At 47.2% G+C, this 27,767-nt stretch overlaps 1 protein-coding gene across 1 annotated transcript in view; it reads left to right on the top strand.

Annotated features, from left to right (window-relative positions):
* TSNARE1 (t-SNARE domain containing 1) overlaps nucleotides 1-27,767 on the top strand; it is a 637,975-nt gene that overhangs the window by 69,700 nt on the left and 540,508 nt on the right. The window contains exon 2 of the mRNA XM_030553891.1: nucleotides 24,791-24,863. The gene's annotated coding sequence lies outside the window, so the exon portion shown is untranslated. The remainder of the gene's footprint in view (nucleotides 1-24,790; nucleotides 24,864-27,767) is intronic.

The raw sequence follows: 27,767 nt of genomic DNA, 5'->3' as shown, positions 1-27,767 counted from the left end.
GAAAGATGGCACTTGCTCGCCAGTGAATTTAGAGCTTATGGCTTGATGGCCCTGGAGATTGATATCCCTTCTGTGCCGGAGGAGCACCAATACAGCATGGGCATTGTGGGAGCCACACACTGCCCTGCTAATATGTGCCTTGCTACTGACCCGAATGGAGATGGCAGGGGAAAAGAGAGTTCGTCTTCCATGCCTGTATGCTGAGACTGCCAACAAAGACACTGCTCTAACAGATGCTGTGACGTTGCACTCCATATGCTTTATGGAAGGATGCTTATGAACATGACATAATTGGAATATGCTTTATGCTAAATACCCCTTGTATGGTGTCATTAGAAAGCTTGCAGTCTACTAAGTGTGTTCATCCTATCTGTTTGCATGTATTATTTCTATATCTGGAGTTAGAAGAGTCAGATATAAACTTGTATCTCTGATGTAGACATATTAAGTGGAAGCCATGAAGGGTGCTCCAGAAACAATCAGTTGTAAATTGCCTTAGTTACTTGAAAGCTCTCCTGTGTACATGCGGGCCAGCCCATGGGGCATGGAGACTAGGGGTGTCTTACAGTGACATGTGACGATGTCACTAGATAATGAAATCCATCTTAAATCTGGTACTTTTCTATTTAGAGGAAGGGGGTGGGGACACAGAGAGACAAAAGATTCACGCCTTGTGCCAAAGCTATAAAAGGAGGTGGAGCAGGACAAAGGAGGCTGCCTGTCATGAGAGAACCCCTGGCTACCACCTGAGATATCTGCTGGATCTAACGAAGAATCATAGATTACTACCAGGGGAAAGGATTGGTCCCAGACTAGGGAGGAGTCTAGTCTGTGAAATAAGTTCATTGGACATCTTTGAGGGTGAGATATTACCTGTAATCAATTTCTTAATGTATGAGGCTTAGACTTGCGTGTTTTGTTTTATTTTGCTTTGTGACTTACTTTGTTTTGTCTGTTGTTACTTGAAACCACTTAAATCCCACTTTTTATACTTAATAAAATCACTATTGTTTATTAATAAACCCAGAGTAAGTGATTAATATCTGGGGGAGCAAACTGCTGTGCATTTCTCTCTATCAGTGATATAGAGGGTGAACAATTTACGAATTTACCCTGTATAAGCTTTATACAGGGTAAAATGGATTTATTTGGGGTTTGGATCCCATTGGGAGCTGGGTGGTTGGGTGCTAGAGACAGGTAATCTGCTGAGCTGTTTTTAGTTAAAGTCTGCAGTTTTGGGGGCGTGGCCCAGACCCTGGGCCTGTGTTGCAGCAGTCTAGTGTGTCTGGATCAACAGGGCAGGGTTCTGGTGTCCCAAACTGGCAGAGAAAACAGGCTCAGAGGTAATTTCAGCAAATCAGGTGACAGTCCCAAGGGGATCCCTGTGACTGAACCCATCACAGATGCTATCAGACTTGTGTCACCAACTGGTTTCCTCTAGGTCAGCACAGAGACACCTGATGACAGTGAATTTCAGCCCCTGCAACATAAGTTGGAATCACATGGGCAACCTACAGGTGAAAAGGCTGCTATCTCTTCCCATTAGGGATGTGCAGTTGGGGAAGGGGACTGCATGCTCTAGTACAGTGGTTCTCACTGGGGGGCACGCAGAGGAATGTTCAAGGGGGCATGTGGCAGGGCCGGGTACAGCCCCCATGGAGGGTGGGAGGGGAGTGCCCTATATTCAGCTCCAGGTATTGCTCTGCCTCCAATCTCAGCTTCGCCCTCACTCCTTCTCTGCCCCCAGACCAGCTTCAACCTCAGCCTTAGCTCCACTCTGGCCCCAGCCTGGCTGTGCCCTCATTCCCTCCATCCCCAGACCAGCTCTGATCTCAGCTCCAGCTCCCCTTTACCCCCTGCGCTGCCCCCAGCTGAGATCTGCCTCTAGTCACAGCTCCTCCCCCATCTGCAGATCCGCCCCCAACTCCACCTTCGGCTTGCGGAAGTCTGGGCTCTGCAGTAATGGAGGTGGGTTGCAGACAGTCTGTTACTGGAAATGGGGTGAGGGGGCTGGAAAAGTTTGAGCTCCACTGCTGTAGTAGCTAGGGCAGGGCACTGTTGAGGTTTAACGTGAACTCCTTTTGACCATGGGCAAGTTGCTTTTAACCTCTTTTGCCTCGATTTTCCCGTCTGTTAGTTGGGAATGATATTCCTTTCCTGCCTTGGAGGGCTGCTGGGGCTGAAGACAGGTCTGAAATGAAATCCCTCTGTAAGAGTCAAATGCTGTCCCGTTATTATTTCCTGAGCTGCCTGGTTCTTCCAAGTTTATAAAACAAGCAAAGAGGACCTTAAACTACTGCCTCTGGGGAGTTGTTGGAAAGCTGAGGGCAACAGCATGTTGTCTGTCTTGCTCATTTATCTGCCAGCGGGAAAAATTTCCTCTTGTCTTCACAGAATCGACCTGCAGGGTCGTCTTACCCCCACCGCCCCAGTGAATCGTCCACAAAGAGGCTAGCTGTGACAAACCGAAGAAGTGAGAACTGCCTGCCAGCTTGGCTCTGGGACCTTTTCTGATCTGAAGGCTTTGAAGAGCTAGTTATGAAATAAGAGCGAGCTCTTCCCCACCCCCAGAGTCACATGCTTCTCACATGGAGCCGTGCAGCATGCTCTGAGTTAGAGGCTGCTCTGAGTCCGTAGCCGTGTGTGGGGAAGAGAGATGACGTGACTCATGCTATTGATGATAGTGGCTTATGTGATCTCGCTTCATTATATTTGACTGGAGCACAGAAAGTCCCATCTGTATTCATGAGCCAGTGAGTCTGTCACCAAAGCGCTGCAAGGGAGTGGGGTAGGGAGAGAAGCAACATTCATCCTTGCTATCAAACCCCATATTCCTTCTGCAGAGGAAAGCCGCTCGGCAGAGTTATGCTGAGGGCTGGGTGTACAGCTGTGCGTGTGAGGATGGAGCAAGGCTCTGAGGCCATGGGAGAACTCTTCACCTCTGTAGTAAGGGTTAGGGAGCCCCTGTGCTGGCTTCACGTTATCTGGGATGCCCTGGGATAAAAGCCTTTTGCTTTGGAACAGCCTGGGTGAAACAGGTGTTTGTAAAGCTGTGCAAGTCTTTCCCTCCCACTTTTTCCTTCAGAGAAGCAGGGAAGGGTGACTCATTCCACCAGCCTACGAGGAAACTCTAATGAAGAAATGCATTAGCCCCCCCCCTCATTTGGGGAGGATGGTGCTTCTATCATCTTTGGTTATGAGAGAATAGCAGTCAGGCTGTTACCTTTAATTACTTTATTTTTAATTGTCAATTAGTGAAAATATTTTACTGTCTTCTTCTTGATTAATTTGCTTCCCATGTTGGGATCAGAACTGAGAATTAAAATCATGTTTTGAGTGTGTTTAATTTTCCTTATATTAATTGTCACATTGTGCTCTGAAAAGCCCTGAGGTGCCTCCTGGCCCAGCTCTGGGAATCTGGATGGGATCATACTAGAGTTGCAAGGTAGTGGTGAATAGGTGAGCTGTTGTTTCATCTTACAACCATATACACTTCCCAAAAGTAATCAGAGCAAATGTAATGATTCCTCACTGGAATGGAGATGGCAGAAGACTGACTTTCTTAGGGTGCTGGGTTAGGGGGTCAAATCTTTTCACTTCTAGATGGCACATTCCCTTCTAACCAAAGTTAGTGGTGACCAAAGAGTTACCATGTCATGGGTGTTGGCCTGTGTGACATGAACTGTGGAGTCCACATCACAAAAATAGCTTATCTGGGACTTTGAAAATTTTGTCCAGCTCCTGCTAGTGCAAGGATTGAAGCCTTCTATCCATGGGGAAACATTTTGTGTGTCACTACTCTTATTTCCTTGGTCCCTCCCACACCCCACCAAAAAAGCAAACAAACCACACAGCCAAAACCAAACCAAACCAAACCAGGCTCCCTCTAATTCAAAGGGATAAACGTTATGTTCTGTATAAATCTGGAGCCCCACTTCCTCCCGACTGAAAGAGAGGAGAAGCATTCCCCTTCACCTCCTGACTGCTCCAATGCAGGTATGTCTCCTCTACTCCACCCTTCCTTCAGCCTTCTGGCTGCTGCAAAGGGGACGTCCCATCTGCTCTACTCCTTTCCCAGCCTCTGTTTGTGGATCCTCGTCCCTAGTGACTTGATCCACAGACTGCTTCTAATGCTACACACACCGCGGCCAGTCAGCAGCACAATTAAACTGATCTGTCATTCTGGTCCATTCCACTGCTGTGCGCAAGGTCCTGAATAGCCACAGTCACTCTCTTGTAGCTTGGGACAGCTCTGAGCAGTAGCAGAAGCACTGTGTCTATCTGCCTGCAGGCTCAGGCAGATAACACTGGCTCTCATAGATGCAATTCGCTTGAAAAGTTGTCACTGTAACTATAAGAGTCAGAGATCTCTAACTGCTACTTCTCCCCTCCTACCTGCCTCTTTTGCTTGTTTAAGTGGAAGATTGCATCCTGTAGAAGTGGATGGCTTAGATCCTTACACTCACTGCAGAAAGTCTTTCAATCACCACTGGTGAGTAAACTGCAATCAGACACTGCTGTCTTCCGGCAGTATAATTTCTTGAAAGGAAGACAGTAATAGAGAACACATTTATTTCACATTACAAAACCTTTGTCCACAAATGCTTTCCCTTCCTCATTTTTGGAATACATATTTAAGGCAGAGAATGTGAGACAGTGCATAAGTTAAGAGAAACAATATTGCACATACGTGAAGGTGGTTTTTTTTAATCAGTTTTCTGGAGGAGTTCAGTTTGTGCTATAGAAAGGCTATACTTAGAGGCAACCATGCTGCTGTGTTTTTAGACTGGATTCTTTGAAGTTGTAGTGCTGTACCTGTAAAACCAGTAAACTCATTAGCTTTCAAGACATTCTATACAGATCAAGAGGAAATGTTGCAGTCTTTGAGACACTGTATATTAGTGTTTAGAACAGGGAGTGAGGAACTGGATGTAAATATTCAGGCAGTGGGTAAATTCTGTCATGGTCAGGGACAGCTGGGTCAGTGATTGAAGGGTGTTCTGGCAATATTCAAAATTTCATTTGGCTTTACTCATTTTCCCCAACTTTAATTTACAAAGGTTTAATGGACCTTGATTGTAGTGTCATAATAGAATTTGATGATGTGAACTACCGTATTTCTTTATCATAAGCTCTACGTCCCCCTCCCCCTTTATTTAAATAAAGAAAGGGAAATGTTTTCAGAGGAGGCGAGAGAAATATGGGGGTTTTGCTCTGAGGTTGAGCCCGTCCATTTTTATCTCATTATGTATCATTTTTACCTAATGCTTTTATATTATTTGAACTGTGCTTGGTTTTTAGATTTGATGCAGAGATGAAGTTGCTATAACAACATGATGATTCACATAATTCCAGCGACAATCTGCTGGGGTTTATTTTTTGATCATGAAGACTTATATGGTCCTGCTGGGGATTTCTACCTGTTTTCAGTTAGAATGCCACATTGTTTTGCCTATACAATCCTTTGGGGTTACCGCTGCTTATAAGAATACCTGCCTGTTATATGGCGCTTTTCATCCCTAGTACTTCACAAAGGAGGTCAGTATAATTACATTTTACAGATGGAGAAACCAAGGCACAGGGAGAAGTGCCTTGCTCAAGGTCATGCATCAGAGCAATGGCGGGGTGGGGAATAGAACCTAGACCTCCTGAGTTCTAGTCTAGTAATCCATCTACTGGGCTATGCTACTTCTATAATTCTCTCTAGGAGTTAGAACTAAGTTCCTACAGTTTTTGACTTGCTAGTCACAACCATTTAAAAAAAAATCAAACAAACAAGAAACAACCACCTTTGCTTCTCTGGTAGAAAGATACCTTAAAAGTGCATGCTACCATCTAAATATGGAATGAAGTCATAGGGCAGGTAGGTTATAGGTCGGACCCTACTAAATTTACCATCAATCTTGATCAATTTCACGGCCAGAGGTTTTTAAAATTGGTCAGTTTCATGTTTTCAGTTGTTTATATCTGAGATTTCACAGTGTGGTAACTGTGGGGCTCCCAACGCAAAAGGTACCCACAAGGGGATCTGATTTCCTCCCTCTTCCCCACCAGAGCTGCCATGCAAGGGAAGGACAAGTCGTGTCCCTCCCCAGTCCAGTGTGGACTTGAAGCTAGGAGCTCCCAGCAGCAACGGGGAGGTCGGATTTCACGGGGAAGGGCTTATTTCACTAAATGTTTTTCACGGCCGTGAAATAGAAAGGGCCCTAGTTATAAGTACAAGAGAACTGTATTAAATGTCTGAAGTATTTTAAAGGAGTCTTGAGTAACCAGGAGTTCACAGCTTCTCTGTTTACTTTTAATCAGAATAATGTACATAATTAAAGGTGATTAACTTTTACTTTGAAATCTACCAGATCACATAAGTAAGGGCTATTGCATGTCCAGCATAGAATGCAGAGGCATAAGGAGGGTTTCTGGTTGCAGGCTTAAACTTTAAAAAAAATCCCCCTAAGACTTCTTTTCCCTCAGCAGATTGGTGTTTTTTTTAAAATTAAATTAAGTATTGAAAATGATCAGTTTTACAAGTCTGAAACTTCAGATTTTAGGCTTTTTTTGGTGGCGGTGGTGGGGGGGAGGTGTCTGTTGGGTTATATCCTAAACTCTGTTTCTGAGAATTTAAATAGCCTAGCTAGAGATGGAGGGAGTTGCCCAATGCATTTCTGTGGCTTTTAGCTTTTCCTGTCTCGAACACAAAAGCCTTGGTTTGAATTGAATCTGCATACTGAGAGGAGAACTTGGACTAAAATGTTTGCTATTTAAAAGACAAACCAACCAACCAAGTCTAAATATGTCATTTGAAACATGTATAATTTGTGTAAAATAAAGACTTTTGGGAAAAATAAACACAGGAAATCCTAGGGATACAATAATTTATGTATGCTAACACGTCTGTGATCACCTGGGATTTCATGGTTGTCACTATACTGCATGCCACGGCCATTTGGAATGTAATGGTGACAATATGCATAGAACTTGGATCCTTTTTGGGCTGGCCCCTGCCTCAGCTTCCCCTCCTTGAGCTCCCCAGCAGCTACGAGATAGGCTTTCATGTGTCAAATTACACCTCTTCTTGAAGCCTGGGTTTACTAGCAAAGTTCACAGGGAAGCACAGGAACTCCCACCCAGCCATTCTAGCTGGCTCCTAACCTTTCGTTATGGGTTCTTAGTACTGTCCCTGCTGAGCCTTTCTGTTATAACACTTTCTGCCCACAGTCCAGCCTTCCTAGCTGGCTCCTGCTCCTTGCAGGCTGCACCCTTGTGTCATAAACAGATAGCTAAGGGTTAATGTTCTTTTACCTGTAAAGGGTTCACACAGGGAACCAAACACCTGACCAGAGGACAAATCAGGAAACAAGACTTTTTCAGATCTGGGTGGAGGGAAGTTTTGGGTGTGAGTTCTTTGTTCTTTGTCTTGTGTCTGTGCCCTCTCAGCTCTGAGAGTGATTTTTCTACCTCCAGGCTTTATAATCTTCTGTTTCCAAGTTGTAAGTACAAGGATAGTAAGACAATAGGTTTATATTGTTTTCTTTTGTATTTACATGTGTGTAGTTGCTGGAATGTGTTAAATTGTATTCTTTTGGATAAGGCTGTTTATTCATTTTTTTGTCCTTTAAGCAATTGACCCTGTATATTGTCACCTTAATACAGAGATCCTTTTATGTCCTCTTTTCATTCTTTTTATATAAAGCTTTCTTTTTAAGACCTGTTGGAGTTTTTCTTTAGTGCGGACTCCAGGGAATTGAGTCTGCGGCTCACCAGGGAATTGGTGGGAGGAAGAAGCCAGGGGGAAAATCTCTTTGTGTTAGATTTACTAAGCCTGACTTTGCATGCCCTCTGGGTGAGGGGGAAGAGAGATTAGCTCTCTCGGTACTTGTGTTTCCAGGACTTGAAACAGGGAGAGTAGAATCCCTTTGTTTAGATTCACGGAGCTTGCTTCTGTATATCTCTCCAGGAACCCAGGGACGGAACACCTGGAGGGGAGGAGGGGAAAGGGAAATGGTTTATTCCCCTTTGTTGTGAGACTCAAGGAATCTGACTCTTGGGGTCCCCCAGGGAAGGTTTTGGGGAGACCACAGTGAGCTAGGCACTGTATAATTCCTGGCTGGTGGCAGCGATACCAGGTCCAAGCTGGTAACTAAGCTTGGAGGTTTTCATGCTAACATCCATATTTTGGACACTAAGGTCCAGATCTGGAAAGAAATGTTATGACACCTTGGCTTTCTGCCTGGCAGCTAGGCAGAGTGTCTGTAGAGCAGTTCCTGCCGCTCTCCTGGTCCTTTGAGTCTGTCCCTGTTCTCTGTCAAGCAGCAACGCTCAACTTGGAGTCTCCCTTTAGTTATCTACAGGCTACTCTTATCTACACTCGGGAGGCTTCATTCAGCCACAAGACTGAGGGGGGATTTGATAGCTGCTTTCAACTACCTGAAAGGGGGTTCCAAGGAAGATGGATCTAGACTGTTCTCAGTGGTGGCAGATGACAGAACAAGGAGTAATGGTCTGAAGTTGCAGTGGGGGAGGTTTAGGTTGGATATTAGGAAAAACTTTTTCACTAGGAGGGTGGTGAAGCACTGGAATGGGTTACCAAGGGAGGTGGTGGAATCTCCTTCCTTAGAGGTTTTTAAGATCAGGCTTGACGAAGCCCTAGCTGGGATGATTTAGTTGGTGTTGGTCCTGCTTTGAGCAGGGAGTTGGACTAGATGACCTCCTGAGGTCCCTCCCAACCCTGATATTCTATGACTATCTGCTTAGCTTGTGACATTGGTCATTTTCTTCATCTGGGGTGGTGTGCTAAATGTGTTATAGATGGGGCTGAACCCATCTCCACTTACAGGGCTAGTCACCCTGTGACACATTCACTCTCCCCATACAATGTATATGGCCTATCCCTGTCCCCTCTACCATAAGACTCAGATGTGAATATTTAACATTGGTCTGCTGAAGTTAGCCCTTTAAAATCAGACATTCATTTTGTGCAGGAGGATTTGGGACACCCAAAGGGAATTTGATCTTCAGGCCTTCCCTGTGACTTGGGAAAAGGTGCTTTCCTATGTAGCTTGCAGTCAGAGGGGCAGCGTACTACTCCATTGGGATAAATGGCAAAGATAATTGGATTATCCCTGGGTGAAAACGGCTTGTGGGTGAGCTTGCTTCCTTCCCTCTCCTTACGAAGTCATGAGTAGAGGTGTATCCCGGGAATCCTTTTCAGAGTGTCAGGCCTGTAAGAATCTCACACAGGACTTATGGCACAGGATGTTAGCACCTCAAACTTAGGCCTTCCTTTTAGCTCACTAAATAAGACACGAAATCCAGGTTCCAGCTTCCATGAAGGTTTGGTTCATAGCCTCTTCCTGGGTATTGAGGCTATGTAGGCAATACGCCTTCCCAGCTAGGCATTCTGGAATCCTAACAGTCCATTTGGGTCATAGAATCATGAAGATGCAGGGCTGGAAAGGATTGCAAGAGGTCATCAAGTTCAGCCCCTGTGTTGAGGCAGGATTGACGATCCCGGGTGGGGTGTGTGCAACCCATTCATAAAATCCTCGTGATGGGGATTCCACGACCTCCTTAAGTAACCTGCTCTAGTGCTTAACTATCCTTGTAATTGGAAAGCTTTTTCCTGATATCTAACATGAATCTCCCTTGATGCAAGTTAAGCCAGTTGCTTCTTGCCCTACCTTCAGTGGACATAGAGAACTGTTGAGCACAGTCCACTTTATAACAGCCGTTAACATATTCGAAGACTGTTATCAGGTCGTCCCCCACCCCCACCCGAACCTTACAAGCACCCAGTTCTTGTTTCTTTTTTCTCGTCTGTCTGGAGACTCTTCATCCCAAAGAGGTGGTGTTACAGGACCCATCCCCCTGGTTCAGAGAGATGTTCCTCCTTATATTCTACTGTCTTAATCTCTAGAACATCCAGTTGGAAATTGACCTAATCAGTAATGTACCATTGACCAGCCTGAGCATTAAATTAGAGCCTCTTTATCATGTCCAACAAATGAAATACAGTTGACAATGTAAAAAGGTCCTGGCTTTCTGTCCTGCCTAATTATGTTGAATTACAATCGCATTCTGACGGGAGAGCCTAAGAGGGGTCAGTGGAGCTTTAGATGGAATTGAAATTTGTAAATGACAAAAGAGGCGAGCGAAGCAGCAGACACGTAGCAATTAAGGCACTAACAGAAATACACCACACTTCTGTATTATTCAGAGCCAAGTGCTCCAGTCATTAAACTTCTGAGCATACGTACGCACACTGCTCTTGGTTGTGTTAGTGTTTGGGGGTAGTCTGCGTCGAGGAAGCAGCCCTGGGAGCAGGAAGTACGCCAGTGGGTGTCACATGGCTCCATTAGCCCATCATACAGCAGATGCTTCTGGCAGGGAGTGATAGTCAACATGATATAGCTGTTCTTTCTTGCCTCTGATTTCTGTGGTCCTGGGGTGGTCACAGCTGTCTGTTGCTGTCTCAGTAAAACCTGTAGCTGGCTTTGCTGTCTCAGTAAAACCTGTGGCAGAGGACACAACCACTCATGTATCTATCTGTTTTCAATGTCTTAGGTAAGTGGCTCCTCCCACCTCTTCTTTCTGTCATCCACAGTTGTTGCTCTGGCTCTATCTTTCAAGGGCAACTGTGCTTTGGTTGTATGTAGGAGAGAGACAACTGATTATGCACAGATTCTCAGAGTCTGCAGAAAGGTATAGGTTGACAATCAGTCTGAAAAAGAGAAAGGTCATGTATCAACCTGTGCCAGGAAAACCCTACCCAAAACTGAAAATCGCTATTAGCAACACACAGCTGAGTGCAGTTATAGACTTCTGCTGTCTTGTCAGTGTACTGTCAAATGATACTATAGACAAGGCGCTGACAAGTAGTATCAACAAAGCCAGTTTATCGTTTGGCAGACTATCAGGCTGAGTTGGCAGCAGCATGGTATTAAGCTTCAAACCAATCTAGAAGCCTATAGATTGTGCTGTCCAACTTGTACGGGGGTGAGACCTGGACCTGGGACAGGCATCCTATTAAGCTTCTAGATACGTTCAATTTACTACATCTGCATGCCATGCTCTGCATCAAAGAGCAGGATAAAGTTTCCAATAATGAGGTTCTGGAATGTAGTTACGCCCAGGGATCAAAATAGTGCTCATCGCATCCCAGTCATGCTGGGCTGGTCATGTGTTTAGGATGGCTGGCGCCAGAATGCCAAAGCAGTAGCTGCATGGAGAACTGAAAGTGGGCAACTGCATACAAGGCGGCTAGAAGAAACGCTTCAAGGACACATTAAAGCATCGCTTAAAACAGTGCAACACTGGTGGTGGCAGCTGGGAGCCATCAGCAACAGATTGACCATGCTGGTGAGCAGTAGTCAACAATGGGGTCACCCAGTTGGAGATTGATCACTGTATGGATCTTGAGGCACAGAGGCTGAATTGTAAACAGCAGCAGGCGCAGCTTGTAATCTCTTCTTCGGTATCGAGCTACCTGTGCACTGCATGCAGAAAGGACTGCCACTCGCCCATTGGCTTCTTTAGCCACAGCTATACTCACAAGGCATAATGCAATTGTCAGGATCACCTTTGGTCACGCAGGACAACAACGTGTTTGCCTTATTGTTGTATTTACGCACCCCAAGTAAAAATACCGCAAAAGTATCAGTGCTGAAAAATAGATTCCAGGAAACTATCCCGTATCCAGTAAGATATTGGTGACATGGGGCTGTACCACGGTACCGGACTCAAGGCTGGCAATGCAGCTTTTATATTATCATGGTAGATAGGACTGGAAAATTTAGATGTCCATCTGCCGTTGTCTCCCCCTAGGTGGAGTTTTGATCCCCTGGCCAAGCTGGCAATCCAACCTGATTCTGAGTGAACTTATCCCTGTCATGGACTAGAATACTGCTAGCATGATATGCTTGACTGCGCTGAAGCCGACACTGGTAGGAATGACCTGGTTGGAATGCTGCTTCTGATCAGGTCTATTCAGTTGCTGTGGTGGAAGTGAAGATGCCCTTCTTTCCTCCCTTCCCTTAGAGCTGTGGCATTGCACAGTCTGCTAGCCTTGGCCTATGACTCCTACTATGGGCACTCCTTCTATCTCCCTGCCTGCTGTGTCTGTCTCAGTCTTTGGTAACATGCTGACCTGAAAGTGGCTAGGCACTGCCATATTGGTGGTTGAGGGCGAAAGGTGGGTATGTCTTACCAAACCATTGAGGGGGCTCTTTGGACAGTAGGGTAAATTCTCCCCTGAGTTATGTGAACCCTTTAATGTCCCAGGGTGGACTGATGAAATGGGTGTCTGGCTGCGATGGTGAAAGGGATGCCATGATCTCAAACTGGAAGTGGTAACTGTTTGTGGCAATAATGTAACCACCACTCACACCTCCAGTCCCACCCCAGAAATACAGGTCCCGAATGTGGGAAGCTGAGTGCATTGAGCTGGAAAGTATCTGGGATAGTCCCGTGCTTGTTACAGAGGGCATGATGCCATGAGTTAACCTGAAAGAATTCTCAACCACGTGGACAGTGAACTTACCTGGAACAATCTCTTTTAGACCCCAACAGCACTGTAAAGGCAAATTTGGTCAGCATAGCAGGGCCAGGGAGGTGCCAGAGAGGGCCTGTACCAGTCAACTGCTGGGGCATGAAAGTGACACGAGGGGAGGAATGCAAGGGTGGGTGGTGTAAATAGTTTCTGAACAAGTGATTCACAATTGAAGATTTCATGTGTTGAAGTTAAGTGCTGTGAGCCAGCACATGCCCTGACTGTTGTTCACACGGCTCTAATGATGTCTGCTGGAGTTGCAGAGGGTGAAAGAGCAGGCAGAGTCTGGCCAATTGCATGCAGTGGTGGTGGTCTGTTCTTGGAAATCAGTGTTACAACCTGGCCTAGTGCCCCACTATATGGTCACTACTCCATTGGATCCCACTTGCATCCAAGCCACCTGGATCTGGGCAGTCTAGTCACTTCATCTAGCTGTGGGACCCTAGGCTCACACTGTGTTTGTGGCTGGTAGAGCCAGGGAGCTAACACTCAGCAGGCACAGATAAGCCTTCTTCACAGTCAGGGCAGGTGGTAACAAGGTGCCTCATAACCCTGGGTAGCCCTGGGAAATGTCATATCTGGATTCACGTCCTTGCTTTGCGACAGACTTCCTGGGAGACCTTGGGCAAGACACTTACCCTCTTTGTGCCCCAGCTCTTCAACTGTAACATGGGGATAATAGCACTGCCCTGCCTCACACGGGTGTTCTGAGGATAAATACACTAAATTATGTGAGGTGCTCAGATGATCCTATTACAGGGGCCAGGTAAGTACTTATGGTAGGCAGTGAAATTGAAATAGATTTTTAAAATTCCTCCCGCTTTAGTGAGGTGATGTTACTGACACAGGTAAATGTCACTATATTTTACACCTGGTTTATCTGGACAGTGTGTCTGTATGTACCCCAGAGGTGACTTACATATGAGGAGGGTTGCTGTATTTCTGCCATGCATGGCTAGTGTGGCAAGTCAGGAGAGTTCCAGTCGAACCCACCAGGTAATTTTCCATCCGGCAGCCTTGTTTGTTGGACATGATTTGACTAATCAAGGAGGAAGCTATGTCTCTCTTGTGTGACTTCTCTACTAGTATTGTGTTTCTGTGAGTCTGAATGGCATTTTCATTTAATAAGGGAGGTGATAAAGGAAAGCTGCCCACTTCCTGTGGATCAAACACACAACTCAGCAGGAGAATTGCTCATAAAACTGTATCACCATTACCAAGCCCTTGAGGATTTTTGCCCCGGTTACTTCGGTCTGGCCTGATCTCTGAAATGGACCAGCTACTTTTGTTTTTCTGAATGCAGTGGAAATTCCTCTACCAACAGAGATTGATATTCTGAATCCTCCAGTGGCTGGAGGCTTCAGGTGAAGCCCAGATCCATAATTTCTTCTTCGAGTGATTGCTCACATCCATTCCAGTTAGGTGTGCGCGCCGCGCGTGCACGTTCGTCGGAAACTTTTTACCCTAGCAACTCCAGTGGGCCGGCAGGTCGCCCCCTGGAGTGGCGCCGCCATGGCGCCCAATATATATCCCTGCCGGCCCGCCCGCTCCTCAGTTCCTTCTTACCGCCGTGTCGGTCGTTGGAACTGTGGAGCGCGGCATAGCTGTCCTCCACGTCCCTAGCTCTCCTAGTTTCTATCGCTTGTTTATCGCTTATCTCTAGTTCTATAGATAGTTGTTAATTAGTATTGTTAAGTAGATAGTTTAGTAAATAGCTGTTAAGTAGTTCCTGGCCGGGGGGCTTAGCCCTTCCCGGCACCGGGCGCCAGGCTCATGCCTGTTTCGCCAGGCTTCAAGCAGTGTGCACAAAGGAGCTATAGAGGCGGTTCCCGAAAACGAGAAAGGCAAGGGGTTTTATTCCCGCTATTTTCTGATCCCCAAGGCCAAGGGGGGCCTCAGGCCTATCCTCGACCTGCGAGAACTCAACAAATACCTCGTGAAGTTGAAGTTCCGCATGGTATCCCTGGGGACCATCATTCCATCCCTGGATCCGGGAGACTGGTACGCCGCCCTCGACATGCAGGACGCGTATTTCCACGTTGCCATTTGGCCACGCCACAGACGCTTCCTCCGCTTCGTTGTGGGGGCTCGTCATTATCAATTTGCGGTCCTCCCGTTTGGCCTGTCCACGGCCCCGAGGGTGTTTACAAAATGCATGGCAGTTGTCGTGGCGCATCTTCGGCGCAACCGTGTCCACGTGTTCCCTTATCTGGACGATTGGTTGATTCGGGGCACGTCGGAACAGCAGGTGTACAGCCATGTCCGCGTGATCACCGGCATGTTTGCGAGTCTGGGCCTCTTGATAAACACAGACAAGTCCACCCTGAGGCCCACTCAGAAGGTGGAATTTATCGGGGCCGTCCTGGACGCCACTGTGGGCAGGGCCTCGCTGCCTCGGCAGCGGTTCCAGACCATGGCGGCGATCGTTCAACGCTTGCGGTCAGCCCCGTTGACGTCAGTGAGGACATGTCTAACCCTGTTAGGCCACATGGCGGCGTGCACTTTTGTGACCGACTACGCTCGGCTCCGCATGAGGCCTCTCCAGCTGTGGCTTATCAGTCATTACAGACCAAGGCAACCGCTAGACATGTTAATCACAGTCCCCCAGAAGGTCTTAGATTCCCTCGGCTGGTGGGTGGACCAGTCCGTATTGTGTGCGGGTCTTCCCTTTCACCCGTCTCAGCCCTCGGTATCCCTGACAACGGATGCCTCAGATCTAGGCTGGGGGGCCCACCTAGGGACCCTGCGGACGCAGGGCCTATGGTCCCAGGAGGAGGTGGGGCTACATATCAACATGAGGGAGTTGAGAGCGGTCCGCCTTGCTTGCCAAACGTTTTGTCATCAGCTTCAAGGTCGTTGTGTAGCCGTGTTCACGGACAACACGACGACCATGTATTATATCAACAAGCAGGGCGGCACCAGGTCCTCCTCCCTGTGCCTCGAGGCGATACGACTCTGGGACTTTTGCGTAGCCCACTCCATTCACCTCAGGGCTTCCTTCCTTCCCGGAGTACGGAACACGCTGGCGGATCGATTGAGCAGATCCTTCCTGTCACACGAGTGGTCCCTTCGACCGGACGTCGCTCTCTCCATTTTCCGGAGGTGGGGTTATCCCCGGGTGGACCTCTTTGCGTCCAAGGGGAACAGGAAGTGCCAAGCGTTCTGCTCCTTTCAGGGCAGGGAGCCGGGGTCGATAGCGGATGCCTTCCTCATCCAGTGGTCGACCCACCTGTACTATGCGTTTCCTCCGTTCCCTCTGGTTCACAAGGTCCTCCTGAAGGTGCGCAGAGACAGGGCTCGTGTGATCATGGTGGCCCCGGCATGGCCCAGACAGCACTGGTACACCATGCTGCTAGACTTGGCCGTAGCCGACTCAGTTCCCCTGCCCCTTCATCCGGACCTGATTACCCAGGACCACGGGTCCCTCTGTCACCCAGACCTGCAGTCGCTGCACCTAGCGGCGTGGCTCCTGCGTGGCTAACTGGTTCCGAGCTGCGCTGCTCCACGCCTGTGAGAGAGGTGCTCTTGAGCAGCAGGAAACCATCCACAAGAGCCACATATTCGGCAAAATGGAAACGCTTCTCCTGTTGGTGCGTAGAGAGAAATCTCCGCCCTATGGAAGTTTCGGTATCCGAAATCTTAGATTATGTTTGGTCCCTCAAAGAACATGGTCTGGCCTTATCGTCGTTGCGAGTCCATCTGGCAGCTATCTCCACCTTTCACCCGGGTGCGGACGGTCGCTCCGTTTTTTCTCACCCGACGGTGTCGAGATTCCTTAAGGGGCTGGAACGGTTATTCCCTAACGTCCGTCCCCCTGCTCCAACCTGGGATCTTAACCTGGTGTTGTCCCGGCTCATGGGGCCCCCCTTTGAGCCGTTAGCTACTTGCTCCCTGCTTTACCTCTCTTGGAAGGCTGCCTTTCTAGTAGCTATCACCTCAGCTAGACGGGTGTCGGAACTCCGAGCCCTTGTGGTGGACCCCCCATACACGGTCTTCCACAAAGACAAGGTGCAGCTTAGACCACACCCTGCCTTTCTACCCAAGGTGGTCTCAGCCTTCCACGTCAACCAAGAGATTTTCCTCCCGGTTTTTTTCCCAAAACCTCACTCCTCAGGCAGGGAGCAGCAGCTCCACTCGCTGGATGTCCGTAGAGCTCTCGCGTTCTACATAGAGAGGACCAAACCCTTCCGCAAATCCCCCCAGCTTTTCGTGGCGGTAGCGGACCGTATGAAAGGGCTTCCTATCTCCTCCCAGAGGTTATCCTCGTGGGTTACGTCCTGTATCAGGACCTGTTATGACTTGGCCCATGTCCCTACGGGCCGTGTGACTGCGCATTCTACCAGGGCGCAGGCGTCGTCGCTGGCTTTCCTGGCCCGTGTGCCCATCCAGGAAATCTGTCGGGCAGCGACCTGGTCATCGGTCCACACCTTTGCTTCCCACTACGCCCTGGTCCAGCAGTCGAGAGAGGATGCGGCCTTCGGAACTGCAGTGCTCCATGCCGCGACTTCTCACTCCGACCCCACCGCCTAGGTATGGCTTGGGAGTCACCTAACTGGAATGGATGTGAGCAATCACTCGAAGAAGAAAAGACGGTTACTCACCTTTGTAACTGTTGTTCTTCGAGATGTGTTGCTCACATCCATTCCACACCCGCCCTCCTTCCCCACTGTCGGAGTCGCCGGCAAGAAGGAACTGAGGAGCGGGCGGGCCGGCAGGGATATATATTGGGCGCCATGGCGGCGCCACTCCAGGGGGCGACCTGCCGGCCCACTGGAGTTGCTAGGGTAAAAAGTTTCCGACGAACGTGCACGCGCGGCGCGCACACCTAACTGGAATGGATGTGAGCAACACATCTCGAAGAACAACAGTTACAAAGGTGAGTAACCGTCTTATGCCTTTGCTGACAGGGCACATGTACCTTGGGTTCCGAATGTGGATGATTTCTTCCAGGCCCTCACCTGGTGATCCATATAGACTCTGAAACATGAGGATTTGACCCGCTTTCTTGTTGTTGTTCCAGCATATGTCACGGCAGATAGGTGCAGATTCTTAGCTGGTATAAATTCATCCTGGCTCTGTTGTCTTCAGTAGAGCTATTCTGCTGTAATCCAGCAGAGGATTCAGTCTGCTGTTCTTAGCGTGTTTTGTCCTTTTTGTGACTCTTAATAAGATGCCTCCATCACATCCTGCCTTAACAAGTTCTCTGAGCCTGATTTTTCAGAGCTGATGAGCATCCACAGCTCTTATTATTGTCAGCTGGGATTATGGGTGCTCTGCACTTTTGAAAATCAGACCTGTTCCCTTTTAAAAATGTATTTACTTCTATCCTGTTAGGGTCCCAGGGTGATCTCTTCTTTCAAGGACTTTGTATAACTCCACTCTGCTTGGAAATTACCAACATCCTGTATTTCATTAATTAAACTACACTTGCAATTTCTACGCTCTGAGCCCCCATTCCCTTTCCTGCCTGACCCTATTACTAGGCTGAGTTCTTAAAGCTTCTGTCGTATAATATACTAGCTCTTATCCTAGTCTCATCGCTGTGGGATGTGGGCGTCTTCCAGCTGCACATTAAGCAGTATGACTAACAGCTGTTATGGGTGGCTCGTTCCCTCTCTCTCATCTTTTCACTAAAGGGGAGAGTTGTGTGTGCAGTGGGGTGTTTTGTTTGGGTTAGCTGGGTTTTCATTTGAAATGTATGCACTCTCATGTTTGTTAGAGAACGCAGGTTGGTGAAGTGTGCCTTAGTGCAGAAGGTGGGAAAATTTGTCATGGGCCTGTTTTCCCGTGAGTTTGTTCCATAGTCTTGAACCAGTCCCTGAGAAAATTCTGTCTCCTGCACGGATGAGCGTCACCCTTATGTTAGAAAGTTCCATTGTCTGAGGAGCGCAGTTTTCGAGTGTGGATTCCACCCTGTAGTGTCAGGTAATCTCTTAGGTATGCTGGGCCCACTCCATTGGTCCATTTTGAAGATAAAGGACCGAGACCTTGAATCACTGTTCTATGGGAAGCCAGTTTAGCGAGCGCAGGACAGGTATGGTGTTCTCATGGCATCCAGTGTTGCTGAGCAGACATGCTGCAGTGTTCTGTACTAGTTGAAGTTTCCTGAGGGCTGATAACCCCATGCCTAGGTTTGTAGCATTGCTGGAGTCCAAATGGGAGGTGACAAAAATGTGTGTAAATGAGGCCAGGTCATCCTTTCCCACAAGGAGGTGAAGTTTCCTTGCCAACTGAAGATGACAGAAAGCATGATTTGCAGATGCTACTATGAGAACACCAAGTATCGGTGAAGAATTACAGGAGAACTCAGAAGTTATGGACTGAATTGACCGTCTATGGATAAATACCTTCAACTGAAGGAGACAACACAGTGGCTGCAAACTGTTCAAAATGCTTTCCTTTGCCCACTAGTATCCCTTCTGTCTTGATTGGGTTCATCCTCAACAAGCTGTTTTTCCTCATCCATGAGCTTATCTTGTCCAACTGGGCCATGTTGAGGGTCCTAAGGTTGTGTGTAGTGAAGAATAAACTGTGTGTCCACTGCACATTCCTGGCACTTGAGTCCATCTTGTCTGACTAGTTCTCCAGCTGGCTGCATGCAGATGTGGAATAGGACCAGAGAAAGGATTGTGGTGGGGGTGCCATTTCTCATCTCTTCTGCTTGAGTACGTCCCGCCAGGAAGGACTCAAACTATGTTAGCACATTCCCATGTTACCCCTGCTACCACTGTAATGCAAAACAGCAGTGTCTGATGGACAACAGTGTTGACTGCCGCACATAGATCCAGGAAATGAGAATAGACGTCTGCCATTGTGAGGCCTTGGCAGTGCCAATCAGTTGCTCATAACTACGGCCCTACCAAATTAATTGCTGTGAAAAATGCGTCACGGACCATGAAGTCTGGTCTTTTGTGTGCTTTTGCCCTTGCCCTTCATGGGGAAGACCCACGTTTCTCAAATGGGGGGTCCCGACCCAAAAGGGAGTTGCAGGGAGGTCCACAAGGTTATTTTAGGGTGATCATGGTATTGCCGCCTTTACTTCTGTGCTGATTTTAGAGCTGGGCAGCCGGAGAGTGGCGGCTGTTGGCTGGGTGCCCAACTCTGAAGGCAGCACCCCACCAGCACAGAAGTAAGGATGGCAATACCTTACCATGCCACCTTTGCTTCTGCACTGCTGCCTTCAGAGCTGGGCAGCCAGAGAGTGGTGGCTGCTGACTGAGGGCCCAGCTGTACAGGCAGCACTGCAGAAGTAAGGGTGGCAATACCATACCATGCCCTCCTAACTTCTACGCTGCTGCTAGTAGTGTCTCTGCCTTCAGAGCTGGGCTCCTGGCCAGCAGCTGCCACTCTCCAGCTGCTCAGCTCTGAAGGCAGCATTGCTGTGAGCAGCAGTGCAGAAGTAAGAGTAGCAGTACTGTAACCCCGCCTACAATAACCTTGCATCCCCCCCCCAACTCCTTTGGGTCAGGACCTCTACAATTATAACACTGTGAAATTTCAGATTTAAATAGCTGAAATCATGACATTTATTATCTTTAAAATCCTATAATCATGAAATTCACCAAAATGGACGGTGAATTTGATAGGGTCCTACTCATAACTCTTTCACCAACCAGGAAGGTCATGTGTTGGATTCACAAGGCTTGGGTCAAGGGTCCATTAGGGTGTCTGATACCTCTTGAGTAGTGAATGTATGGAACATGGGTGGGTAGTGGCTGGCATGGGTGTATGTTGGGGGCGGATCCAGGCTGTTAGGGAAGATTTCTCTAATGTGTGTGATCTTTTCTGTGAATTAGGATGATTAGTTTTTTTGCAGTGCTTGCCGCTGGGTTCTGCTTTGGGCTGTAGGATTAATGTACTGGTTTACCCCTTAGCGTCTTGGGGTGGGATTTGGTAGCTGCAATGAAGATCTCCAGGAAGCTTTCTTGGCTTTTAATACAGCCTCTGCATAGGCTTGGAGAACTTTGTTTCAGCCTCTTGGTTTCAGCCTTCATTTTCTGCTGTAAAAGCACAAATTTCTGTCCCTATCTCTTCATCTGGTGCAGGGAGTCAGAAAAGCACAGAGATCTGTGTGGACGATGGGGAGTGGGCCAGTGCATTGAGGACAGAGGCTATTGTACAATAATGATGATTCATCAGGTCCTCAGCTCCATAACATGTGAGTGAAGTGCTGCTTTCCTTTAGCATGCTTTGGAATTTGATGGAATCTTTATGGGCAAATCAAGGTCATGGATCTTTCTTGATGCCTGCATTCTGGGAGAGTTCTGACTACTGCCTTAATGTGGGTCCAGGCTAGTTGGTCAGATTCCCAAAGTTTCTCTTTTTTTTGCAATGAGGAAATCCTGGTAGTTTAGCTTTCTGAGTGATGTCCTGCAATGCATGGGGTTGGAAGGCAAATCCCTCATACTACTGTTAGCATAAAGGCTTGTTTGTTAGCCTGAGAGAGAATTTTGGTTTGACTTTTTGATACTCTTCTATCTTATACTAATATATGTGAACAAAAGGAACCTTACTAATATGGGTAAAGAAAGGACAAAGACACTGTATGTTGCTTCTACCTAGTCAAATGGGTGTATTAGTATAATAGGAATAGGTAAGAGCAGTTAAACTGTTACTGGACATGGAGGAATGTAATATATGCACGCACACTTGAAGACTGCCTCAACTCCTATCTCAAGGCAAAATCAAGCAAATAATCAGGAGGGGTAAGGGGAGATTGGGGGGAAAGTAAAACACTAAAAGGCCAGAGAAATGCCTGCCCCTGTCTTGTAGCAGAACCTCACTCCTTACCCCTCCCGTGGGGTCCAAAAGAGGTGGGACAAAGACCCCAGACTGACGACCCTGCCAAAACAGAACAGGAGCATAAGTTGTAAGGGGTGGGACCGAGGGTGTGCATTGCAGGTATATTTGGGCCAGCTAAGAAGGAGGGGGTGGGGAAAGCGGACACAGGGCAAGGCTCTGGGGTGTCAGAGCTGGGAAGGGAGACATGGGATAAACGCTTTGCGGTGTCACAGCTGGAAACGGAACACTGGGAAACAGACTCTGCCAGTATGTAGAACTCTGGTTATGCTTGCTTGGAACTAACCCCAATAAACATTGCATTGCCTGCACTTCGGACTTCTGGTCTTCTGCTTTCTGTCTGCGTGACAAGAATCAGGGGAGGGCGTGAAAGGAAAGCCCGCTAACAATCACATTCAGTCTTAATCTGCTCTCTTGGGTATTAGGCAAAAATCAAGGTCTCTGGAACCTATCTACCGGTTAGATTTCACCACCTTGACTTACTCTCCTGGGATGGAACAGTCAGGCAAGTGGCAGACCTAGGATTAGATGTCAGGAATCCCTTTCTGTTGTCCACCATGCTTAGTTCACTGTCCTAAGAGACAGCAGTAAAAACCTGACAGAATAAGAGTATTTGGGATTAGAGCTGGGTGGGAAACGAGTTTCCTGTCCTGTGAGAATTTTTGAGATTTAAAAAATAAATCAAGAACAAAAAGGCCAAAATTTCAATTTTTTTTCATGAACTGGCAAACAAAAAGTGTTTGGGTCAATCAGAATGGTTTGTTTCAATGTTGACTTTCTCCCTTTAACATTTTTGAGTCTATATTTACTACCATTTTCAAACAAAAAGTCATTTTGTCTTCAAGAAACACAACTTTTCATTTTGATAAAGTCAATTTGGGACATTTCAACAACTTCAAATGATATTTGCATGAATGCCTTGAGCTGAGAGACTTGTCAAAATGGCTCTGTTTCACCAGCCGTTTTTGGTTCTGACCAGCTGGCTTTTATTGGCAAAAAAATGTTTCATTGAAAAATTCTTCATCCTCTCTACTTGGGATGCTTGGTAAAAGAGAGACTTGGTTCAGTGGTTCTCAACCAGGGGCCCCCTAGGGGACCTCGGGCAGGTTTCAGGGGGTCTCAAGCAGGGCCAGCATTAGACTCGCTGGGGCCCAGGGCAGAAAGCCGAAGCCCCTCTGCATGGGGCTGAAGCCCAGGGCCCTGAGCCCCGCCACCCAGAGCGGAAGCTGAAGCCTGAGCAATGTAGCTTCGTGGGGCCCCAGCCAATTGCCCTGCTTGCTAACCCCTAACACCAGTCCTGGCTTTTATATGCAGAAAATCAGTTATTGGGGCACAGGTGGGCCATGGAATTTTCATAGCATGTTGGGGGGGCCTCAGAAAGAAAAAGGCTGAGAACCTCTGATTTAATTTGACTATGACGGGTACTGATTAACTGAGGGAAGTGATAGACCAGTGCCCCATGAATGAGACAAGGCTAACCTGCTGACTAAACCCCATACTTCCAACCCTGTCTGGGTTAAATCCAGCTCTCAGGTTCTTTCTAAGAACACAGCTGATGACATTGAAATATTTCAAGAGTCAGTCATTTGGGATGGTAATCTATGGCTGATGAATCACAGTACTCACAGAAGTGCCATCCAAAGTGTCAAAAATCACAGTGGCTTGTCTGGGCCATCTCTGAAGTCCAGAGCCAAAAACTGGGGTATGCATAAGATTCACTGGGTGACCATGGGAAATGTACCTCGCTTTCTCCATCTGTAAAAGGGAGAGAATAGGACTTTCCAGTTAGAGCTGGCTGAACATTTTCCTATTGACTTTTTTGAAAATTCAGAAACTTTAAACCAGTTCTTCCATCTACTCTGCTTCTAGTTTCTTCCAGAGTAGACTGCGATCCTGCCACCTCTCACATAGAACTTCTGGTCAGAGAGCGAGAGAGCGTATTAGTGGGTGGGATTGTGAACCAAGAGTGAAGAGACCCGAGTTCTATTTCTGACTCTACTGCTGACCTGCAGTGTGACTTTGGGCAGGTCCCTTCACTTCTCCTCGCTGTACCTCTGTTTTTCTTCCCGCTTTTTTTCTGGCTTGTCTGTTTAGACTGTGATCTTATGGGGGCACGGGATGTCTCTTATCGTGTGTCTACAAAGTATCTAACACAGGTCTCAGTTGGGGCTTCTAAGCAGGGCTGTAATACAAATATTACTAATGATTAATAATAGGAGTTTTAGCTGAGTAATGTGGTAGGGGAACTTACATAGTTCAGGTTTTAGGAGGGGTGTGTGTGTGAGTGAGAGAGAGAGAGAGAGTTTATATAAATATAAGCTAGTGTGGTATTTACTACTGTAAAATTTAAAATGGAAAGAGCATTGGACTTGGGGAGGTTGTTCAGTATAAGGACCAGAATCACCAAAGTTGTAGCAAAACACTAGGTATTTATTCTTCGGATTTGAATAAGTAAAGGACATTGCTATTCATTATTAATCAAACATCGGAATTGGAATAGTTATCACCTAAAGAGTTTTCATTAGCATTTCTGATAACAGATCGATGGCTAATGGGCAAAGGCATTTATTCTTATTTTCCAATTAAATCCATTAAAATAGTTATTCCCAGCTATTGCAAGGGACTGTGGCATGTTAAGGATCCTGTTTACTGATGCAAAAGGCCATCACTTGTAGTCCGTATGCTTGAGGATAGAAGTGTTGGCAGTATGTAGCCGTAGCACACTATTGCATCTCTCAGAAACTGGTCACTACCTGGCTGACTAGAGACCACAGCAGAATCTGGTGGGAGACCTTCTGAGTGGTTGACTAGATAGTGCCTTTCCTTCTCTGTCAGCACCCCACTGAGGTATCCATGGTTTTGTGGTGCTGGAGGTTCCATCCTTTGAATGAGAGAGAACTGAAGTCCTGGTAAGGGGCCAAAAACATTGGAAACTGGCCAGTACGTGCAGTGGGAAACCACTGGGGCATGATCCAGTGGGACTGTTCTCATGCTTGAAGCTACATATGTTCTGAAGTGTTGCACCAGGGCCAGCATGCTCAGCACCTGGCAGGATTGAGGCCTTAAAGAAACCAGGCCATTCTTTAAAAGTTATTGGTGGGAGTCGAGAAATCCCTTGAGTTTTGTCCCTCACCCCACAGTACATAAATATACCTGGTAATCTGGAAGATTTCTAAGTCCTTAACTCCTTTGTTTGTTTCCTCATCTTTAAAATGAGGAGAACACTCCGATACCTCAGAGAAGTTCTGATTAATGTGTGTAACGGGTGGTGGAAGCGATAAGTGTTCCTTGGTTTTGTACTCAGTCATGATCTGCAGCCCAAAATACATGAGATGTTCCTGGAATCGAGAAGTCAAAGACATGGAGCAGCTGTGAAAGTATCTGTGTGTGAAAGCAGGGAATGTGGTATATTCCCCTCCACTCAGCAATATCTGTCTTTCATTCCAGATTGCACAGGATTCTTGTCTGACGGGGAAAACAGAATAAAAGCAACTCTGCGGGACCTTGTTTCCAATATAAGGTAAGTGGGAAAGGTCTTATCTATGATTGGAGAGGTTGGTGTGAGTTGGGAGGTGGTGGAAATCTTGGACATAGGTTGCACAGTCACGAACATCTTGCATATTTGGTCATACAGGGTGGGTTGTATCTGGTTCTTCATCACACGTATTTAGAGGCACAGCTCTCTCTTTGGCTCAGGGTTTGCAAAATGGGGCTGTGGCTGTTGAAATATTAGGCTCTGAAACAAGGTCTATCCAAGCAGATGTTCTGTTCCCTGCAGGACTCCCCACAGGCTCCAGGTAATGTTATTTTAAAGTTTGTTAAGCTGTCTCTACACTAAGTGGCATTTCAAATCATGTTATCTAATGTGATGAAAAAACCACCAGTTTACCCAGTTTGACCAGACTCTCAGCCATACTTATTTCCCTCTCACTCCTGCATCTTTGCTGTCTCTACCACCTGACACACCCTACCCCACCCCACCCCACAGGTCGCTAGCTAGCAGAAGTGGGTCAAATGCTGCACCCCTTCTTGCTAGTCCTTGTGGGGGCTCTGCCTGTAGGACACGCATCTCATGGATCCTCCCTTAGTCTGCCCCAGAGTACAGATGAGTCTTGTCCCAGAGGTTGTATTCTACAGGATGTGTTTCCATAATGCATTTCCAAATGTTTTTTACACTAGCTGGCTGATCCCTTCTGCCCCAGAGCTAACTGCATTTCATTGGTAATGTATGTCCATCGGCCAATGTTTTGAGATTCGGTTGCTTGAAGCTGAGCACTTAATGTCAGCTGGAGCTACAGGTGCTCAGCAACTCTGAAAGTCAGGTCACTCAAAGATGGACTCTGTGGGTGAACAATTAGGTTACCTGTGTGTGAAAAGTCTTGCCATTGGCTTGAAGTGTGATGTGAAATGGAAACTTATGTGTAAAGTGCTCTAAGAGATACCAGGATTTATAGCCTGTGGCACTGCAGATGTGTCGACTTGCACTTGCCAGGTCCATGCCACCCACGCTGAGGATAGTTGAGGAGCCCCAGTGTGTTCAAACCACTCTCCTGGCACTGGAAGAGCACGTGCATGCTAAAGTTCCTCGCTGGGGACTTGCCATCTGCTTCACCAGCACATTTCACAATGAAAGCTCCATTCTTGGCCGAGGGAGGACAAGCAAAGATCCATTCAGTGTGTACATAACTTTTCCTATAATCGCGTCTTTGTTCTCCCTTGCTTCCAGAATTCCTACACTTCAAGTTGTAGGAGGCAGCTTTACATAGCTTTGCATAGCTGCCTTTTTCATTAAGTAGCTTGGGCATAGTAATGGTGTGTTTCAGTGTTAGATCCCATAACTCCAGCATTGACAGAGGGGAGAGTAGGGTCTTGAATGGCTGTTTTTGCAACCTGAATCCAGGCTTAACTTTAATGTAAATGATTTGTTCGCTGCATGACCTGAAAGTTTGTGACCCTTTACCAGTCACACTGCTCTGCAGCTCTTGGTTTGCCACCTGTGCCTGCCTTTCTTCCTTGGGAAGTGTCTGCAGTTTTGGGTTATTTTGGGGTGTTTTTTAGGACTCTTATTCAGCTTATGGATGCCACTCTATTTTCTGCAGCTTTACAGCAGGGACATGGGAGCTGTAGACGACTCCTGCTTTGATATCAGGAAAGTGGCACTGTTCTATATGAACACTAATGGGCATGGAGACTTCAGCTCCTTGGTCTCTCCAGGTTGGTGGGTCAGGGGAAGGGAAGCTTGGAATGTTGTTGCCCCTCCTCTGTGGATAGAGAATTTCAATCTCTGGGGCTGTCCTCCTAGTACCAATTTTGCCTAAAAAACAAATGTAAAGATCTCGTGTTCTGAGGCTCCAGATCACGGCCTGCCCCTGCAAGAGAGATTGTCAATGTACAAATCACTTTCCGTTTTGTTGTGTAACTTGCCACTGTTGAAAAACAAATTTCCCTCTGTGGGCTCTCCCGCTGGATTGGTAATTCTCCAGTTCTGACTTGCTTTGGTATAAAATTTCCTTTGCAGACTGAAGATTGAAAACTAGGTCAGACTGAAATGCGGCCTTGAGGAGTTGTAACTAACCCCTTTGGACTCGCTACAGACAAGTACATTGTGTTTAACATTGCAGGCTTTTAGCAGTCAAGGGAATTAACCATTGCAGCAGTTTATCTAGGGATGTGCTGGAGCCATCATCACTTGGAGGCTTTAAATCGGTATGCTGCAGCTTGACCGGACGTTACGGGCTTGGTGCAGGAATCACTGGGTGAAATACCCTGGTCTGCATTATACAGGGGGTCGGACTAGGTGATTGTAATGGTCCCTTCTGCCTTTACATTCTGTGCATCATGTCATCTGGGATTGGGCCGTGGTTTCCCTACACTCAGCTGATGTGATGTTAAACGTGACAGCCCGTCTGCACAGACTGCAGTTGTGTGTAATATCGTGTGCCCTGAGATGGCTTGTTTACACATCCTGTTCTGTGCCTGTTTCCATGGTATCTGAGCACATTCTGATACTTGCTGCTCCCACTGTGCCTGTCTGCTCCGTGCATTGCAGTGGAAGCCATGTTCAAGGTTCAGTCACCCACTCAGGGGGTCAAGGACATGAGGAATGCATACTGGAACTCGTGGGAGGTTGTTCGGGGGTGGGAGGGGAGTTGCTCAAAGGCTGAGGGTCTTATCATCCATGGCTTTGCCTCTGCCCAGGGCCCTGCAGGGGGCAGCAGCCTGGATTTAGCATGGCCCTCGGGAGCAGCATGGCCCTATGGTATGAGACTGCGTCTCGACAACCCCTGCTGGGAGGTTTCCCTGCTGAAAACACCCTTCAGAGCAAAACTAAAGATTCAAAATATAGACAGATCTCTCGTGGTGCAGGGATTCTGAATATATCTAAATTTGAGCTGATGGTGTCCCTTTGACTCCTACCTAATTC

The sequence above is a fragment of the Gopherus evgoodei genome, chromosome 2 (assembly GCF_007399415.2).
Source record: "Gopherus evgoodei ecotype Sinaloan lineage chromosome 2, rGopEvg1_v1.p, whole genome shotgun sequence".
Lineage (NCBI taxonomy): Eukaryota > Metazoa > Chordata > Testudines > Testudinidae > Gopherus > Gopherus evgoodei.
This window is presented reverse-complemented; position numbering and strand designations above follow the sequence as displayed.